The 6,742-nt window shown below is 38.8% G+C and overlaps 1 pseudogene; it reads right to left on the bottom strand.

Annotated features, from left to right (window-relative positions):
- Nucleotides 1–968: 968 nt before the first annotated feature.
- LOC116861990 lies at nucleotides 969–2,083 on the bottom strand (annotated as a pseudogene).
- Nucleotides 2,084–6,742: the final 4,659 nt, after the last annotated feature.

Genomic DNA, 6,742 nt, shown 5'->3' with positions numbered 1-6,742 from the left:
AGAAGTTCACCCCCAGCATATCCCTTCAAGAAGCAGAAGGGCTGAGGGGGAGAAGCTGGACTTACCAGAGTCGGAAGTACATGTCTTTGATCTCTGCTCTGTACTGCTGGTAGCTGGCTTGTGTCCTAAGCTACAGGGGGATGGAGGTTGGTAGCTGGTTAGACAAGGTATCCCACCAGGCAATGCACAGAAGGGCCTGAAGTGACCCCCTTCCTTCTCGGGGAGGGGAAGAAATGCAAAAGCAGAATCCTACTGGTGGCACAGCTGGGCTAAGGACTTGGGTGCATCCGACATGAAGAAGCCCTGGGAGAGGCATGGGGACATACCAGCCTGGGCCAGACAAGAGGAAGGAGGTGGGAACTCAGGGTTTGGTCTCTAGATTTGGAACCATGAGGAACTTTTCTGGGAATGGAAAATGCCTGGGAGGGGGAGATTCCCCAAGAGAGGCAAGTTTCCCAGAGAGGAATGCCTCTTACTCACTCAGCTAGGAACCAGAATGTGCTGGCCATCCCGGTCTAGCCAAGGACAGTGGGATGGCCTTCCTTGCCTGCTTATGGGTGGATAGAGTGTTATCTCCACTTCCTCCAGTAGACTGGTGCTTAGCTTCCGTCTACACAGGTAGAAAGGCTAGAATTATCCCTTGGGACTTCCCAGCAAGAGTCCCTAAGAACAGTGGGTGTTCAGCAGAGAAATGTAGGCTCTTCTGGTGAGGGGGGTAAGTCTCCTCCCACTTGAGTCATCCTATGGTTGGCACAAGTCAGAGTTCCTGGTTTGGATTTAGTGAGCCCCTTCCCAGATGTGAGCAGAGACCCAAAGGACCAGCAAGGAGCCACCCAGAATCTGTGCCCAGAGCTCTGGTTGACAGAGGCCATTGGGGAGATATTCTCAGTCAGTGTCTTCCAGGGCTGGGATGAGATGAGAAAGGGAGTGGGAGGTTCTCTGGGTGGGGGAGCTTCACGCTTGGCTCCCCTCATTCCCAGTCCTCACACTCTACATCTTCCACCTCCCCAGAAGCATCCACTTTGGAGAGTGCCATCTGCACTTCTTCTTCGGTCATGTCCAAGTCAAAGTCCTCTTCCCAGTCCTCACTGATGTCTGTGCTTGAGCCTTTCTTTCCATTGTTAGAGAGTGTAGACTTCCCACTGTGGGAGTTCAGCTCAAACACCCATAAGTCTGTGAGCGCCTCCTCCCTCAGAGTCTCTACTCTGGCTGGAGGCCTGGGCTCTGGGCCACTGAGGCGGCTAGCAGGGATGTGGGGCTTCAACAGAGCAGGGGGCGGGGGCCCAGTCTCACCCACATCCACAGTCTGACCCTGGTCCTCCAAAGATGCCTCTAGAAGCTTTTGGGACAGGTTCTTGGGCAACCCTGGTGCCTTGGCTGCAGTGGCAGGTTTGGGAGGATGTGGAAGTTTTTTTGCCTCTTTTGGAGATGTGGCTGAAACGCTCACAAGCTCCTCTTCTTCCTCCTCCCAGCCGGGCTCTTCAGACATGCTCTGTTCTGCACGTTGCTTCAGGGCATCCCTCCAGGCCTGCTCCTGCTCTAGTTGATGGACTTTATAGAAATACCAATGCCAGAATTCTGAATGGGAAACAGCTGCTGGGACAAGGAGCTCTGAGATCTCCCCCTTCTCCTCCAGACAGAACTGGGAAAGCCAGGCATCAAACAATCCCGGGGCCCAGCTGGTTCATTGCAGTAGGCTTCCGGGTCTGACTGTGGGCTATAGAGGTGAGCCTTCGTGCCATCATAGGGCTCAGCTGTGCCAGAGGGCGTGCCCATCAGGGTGATGAAATTGCAGTCTATAGTTTTGTCCGGTGAGGGAGCAAAGGTGTTGGAGATCACCCCTAGGAAGTCAGACAAACTCTTCTTCATTTTTGCTGTTGCCCCTGAGAGCCTTCAGTAGCTAGCTTCTCCTTGACCACACTAACTGTGGCCACAATGGTGCAGGCTATGTCATGCTGTACCACCTGAGTGAACTCAAAATGAACTTCATGAACTGCAAGGCTTTGGAGGACTTCTCCTTGACTGCCCGGTAGCTCTATTTCAGCCAGCTCTGCCACCAGCCCACATCCTCCCCTTCCGCCATCTTGCCTGCATGACATCACCCAAAGTCTTATATTCTTGAAAGTTGAGAAGAGTAGAGATTCAATGTTTTCACCACAAAAAGGAAAGAGGAAAAAAAAAAAGAAAGAAAGAAACATTAATCACGTCATTTCAAGGAGGTCTGTGGTGGTAATCACTTTGTAATACTTTATGTATCAAATCAACATCTTATACTTACACAGTGTTATGTATTAACTATATCTCAATAAAACTGGGAAAAAAATAATTTCCATATAAATTTCTGAATCAGCTCATGACTCTCCAAAAAAAATTCCTGTTGGAATTTGATTAAAATTTCTTTGAGTCTATAGACAAATTGTGAATAAAATTGACATCTAAATAATATTGAAACTTCCAATTCACCTTTGAAGCTGGTCCTCATTTTTCTTCTGTTTGGAGATTGTTTTATCGCTGATTTATCTCTTTCTGTGTTACATTTATGTTCAGATTTACTATTTCATCCTGTGTCAGTTTAGGTAATTTGTGTGTTTCTAGAAAATTATTCATTTCATCTGGGTCATCTAATTGTTCATAGTATTCTTCTATATACCTTTATTTCTGTAAGGTCTATAGTAATGTCATAACTTTCATTTTGATTTTAGCAATTTAAGCCTTCTCTTTTTTTCTTGGCTAGTTTGTGAATTTTGTTGATGTTTTCAAAGACATAATCTTTGTTTTTGTTGTTTCTCTCTATTGAGATAAAATTGAGGAACACTTAATGAGACCGAGAACAAAGAGAGAAGACTCAAATAAATAAAATCAGAAATCAGAAGAAGGAATAAAACCAGAAAATAAATAAAATAAGAACCGGTGCTACATAAACTATTTGTCTTTGCACGAGTAATATAGTGCTTTGTATACCATAGTTTTGTAATATATTTTGAAATTACAAATTGTGATCCCTTCAGCTTTGTTTTTCTCAGGATTGATTTGGCCTTTTATGGTTCCATAAAAATAATGGAATTTTTTTTCTATTTCTGTTAAAAAAAAAAGGCAACTGGGGTGTTGATAGGCATTGTGTTAAATATGTAGATTCACTTTGGGTATTGCAAGAATATTAAGCCTTTTAATCCATGAACACAAAACATCTTTCCATTTCATCAGTGTTTTGCAATTTTCAGCATAGAAGCCTTTTGCCTCCCTAGTTAAGTTTACTCATAAATACTTTATCCTTTTTAATGCTATTGTATATAGGGATTGTTTTCCTATTTCTTTTTCAGATATTTCATCATCAGTGTATAGAAACACAACTGATTTTTAAATGGTGATTTTGAATCCTAGAACTTGTTGCTGTAAGTTTTTATGGGATTCTAGAGTGCCAAAAAGCTAACCTTGTAATTTTTTGCCAATTTATTGGTTATTTCAGTGATGAAATCCTTCTTAGAGCATCCTGTTCCACAATTTCCATGACATAATCCTTCCCAAATCATACATTTAAGTCTCATACTTTCCTTTATATCCAATTCAACATAGTTTCTAATTTTCCCTATAATTTTTTTGTTACTCATGGTTTATTTAAAATTTACTCATGGTTTACATTTGAAGAACTTTTCCATATATTTTCCTATTACCAATTCCTAGTTTCTATTTCAGTCAAAGAAAATACTTTCAACCCTTTTTTTTAAAGATTTGTTTGTTTTAGAGAAAGAGCACACGTGAATGGGGGAGGCGGTAAGGGAAGGGGAAAGAGAGAGAACTAGTTGACTCTGCACTGAGCACAGAGCTTGACTCAGGGCTCAATCGCAAGACCCTGAGATCACGACCTGAGCCAGAACCAAGAGTTGGGCACTTCATTGATGGTGCCACCCAGGTGGCCCTATGCTTTTTATAAAAAAAATTTTGAGACTTGTTTTATGGTCTTGAATGTGGTTTATCTCAATGAATATTTCCTATGGACTTGTGTGTTCTGCATTTGTTGGACATTGTGTTCGAGTGCCAAACAGGTCAATTAGGTTGAATGGATTTTTAGGTCTACATACTTCCCATTTTCTATCTGATTGTTCTATTATTATTGACAGATGAGTGTTGAATTCTCCTAATTGAATTGTGGATTTGTCAATTTCTTCTTTTTAGGATGTTCTTGCTTCATGTATTTTGAAGATTTCTAATCAGATGTAGAAACCGTTTATGATTGCCATGTCTTTATAAATTGATCCTTTTGTTGTTATGAATTGTATTCTTTCTCTGTTATATTTGTTGTCTTTATATTGTCTACTGTCAATACATATTAAATTCAGCCTTTTATGATTAGTATGTATATGATATAGCCCTTTTCATAATTTTTCTTTTAACAAAATCTACATTATCATCTGCATCCTTATGATAAAAGTTTATTTTTCACTGACATAGTTAGGTGTTTTATTTAAATAGAATATTACTAGTTAATTTTTAAGGTAATTGTTGATATGTTTAAGTCTACTACCTTGTTAGTTGTATTTTATTTTTCCCATCTGTTCCTTCTTCCCTTTTTAACTGCCTTCCTTTAGATGAACTGATTAATTTGTAGGATGCTATCTTCTATTATTGGGTGTCACATGGGCAGTGAGATATTAGTAGATAATTCTGACTCTTTCTAAAATTAGTTTTCAACTTGTTTAGGGAATCTGTTGACTTACCTTTATTTTAAGTGATAATTTAGTCCCACTACTAATTCATGATCCTTACTGGGTCTCTATTGAATATTATGACTTATGAAAAAAAACTCTTCACTCTGGCTGATTGGAACTCAAGTGACTCCTAGCTTTGTATGAGTCTTGGGAACCATCTGGTTCAGTTCCATGTACTCTTTGTTATAACCTGGAGCATTTTCTTATACACACACTGCTTAATATTTAGGAAGGACTCAAGAAGACTGCAATGTCTATTTCTAGGAGTTTGTTTTCTACATGACTTCCTTCTTTCTGGAACCCATGACCTTTTCATCACTCCAGCCTTTCTGCATTCCAATCTCTATTTCCTCACACTAGTGAGACTCCCATCTTTTCCTTGGAATCTCCTCCATACCCCCACCATCCAGAACTCCTCCAGGTGAAAAGCTGAGTGAATCCTGGGGCTCAGTTTGTTTGTTTTCTTGTTTTCCTTTTCACAGGGTTCACAAATGTGTGTTCATTTTCAATGTTTTAAACAGTTCGATATATATATATATATATTTTTTTTTCCAATTCCCCATGTGCTTATGGTTGGTTTCTTTTGCTCTAGCAAGGTTTGTATTAGTTTTCTAGGGCTGCTATAACAAGATACCACAAACCTAGTGGCTTAAACAACAGAAATTGACAGTCTCAAAGTTCTAGAGGCTACAATGTTGGTAGGCCATGCTCCTTTAGAAGATATTAAGAAAGGATCTGTTCCAGGCCTCTATCCCAGATTTAAGTACTTCCCTGGCTTTGGGTTTCTTCACAGGGCATTCTCCCTCAGTGCATATCTGTGTATCCAAAGTTTCCCTTCTTATAAGGACACAAGTCATATTGAATTAGGGGACCACCCTACTCAAATATGACCTTATTCTAGCTAGTTACATCTACAATGACCATATTCCCAAATAAGGTCTTGTTCCCATGTGCTGGGACTTAGGACTGGGATAGTTTTTATGTATTATAAAATATATATATTTTTGCTAATAAAACATTTTTGTTTAGAATCTCAGTCTTCCTTCCTTTCATTACAAGGTTGTTCACATGCTTTTGGTATCTACTGAACAATTCTACCACTTTGACCTCATAAATCTCCATGAAAGTTATGGTTACCTAAAGTCGTATGCTATCTTTTTAAAAACAGTTCGCATCTTTTTGGAGTTTACAGTTTTTTTGGTATTTAATATATGTTTATGTGCTGATTAAGATTACTTTCATCCCACTCCTTCCTTCTGAATTTGTTTCTTTTTGTTTAAGAAAATTCTCTAGTGTTTTACAAGAAGGATTTATAAAAGCTAAACGGTTCTTTATAAGTCTACATTTTTTTCATTTTGAATGTACTTTAAGTGACCAGAGATTTTGAGGCTGGCAGCATTTATCATCATTTTAAAGATATAAAGGAAAAATGTATTTTTAAAAAGGGACATAAAAAGTGATGAAACAAAAAAAATTTCAAGACAACAGACAAAAATTTAGGGGCTCAGAAAGTTCATGAAATGTAAATGGGTTACATACTCTAATTAAAAGATTAAATTTGTTAGATTGCATCAATACACACATACACACATAATGATTTGCTACTTCTAAGAGAAACATAATAAGCTCACCAAGGCAGAAATAAAATTTTGTAATATTGAACACCTAAAATTGAATAATTAATCTACAAACCTAGAAGTTGATGTCCTAGCCAGTGTAATAAGTTATGGAGGAAACATTAAAGTTATAACAACTGGATAAAATGAGTAAAATCTGTATTGAAAAATAATATAAAAGAATGTACAAAGTATTAGAATCAGTAAGTGAATTAACCAAGGTCATAGGATATAAGTTAAAAATTAAGAAAAATTCATTGGAATTCTATGAAATACGAGCCAGGGTTGAAAATAATGTTTGTGAGAGCATCAAAACTAGGAATGAATCTATCAAAAGACTTTATACAGTCTCTACACAGAAAGTCTCCACACAGAAAACCATAAAATATTACTAAGGGGAATTTAGGACCTAAATAAATG

Source organism: Lontra canadensis, unplaced genomic scaffold, assembly GCF_010015895.1.
Source record: "Lontra canadensis isolate GAN:19392208 unplaced genomic scaffold, GSC_riverotter_1.0 scaffold217, whole genome shotgun sequence".
Taxonomy (NCBI): Eukaryota; Metazoa; Chordata; class Mammalia; order Carnivora; family Mustelidae; genus Lontra; species Lontra canadensis.
This window is presented reverse-complemented; position numbering and strand designations above follow the sequence as displayed.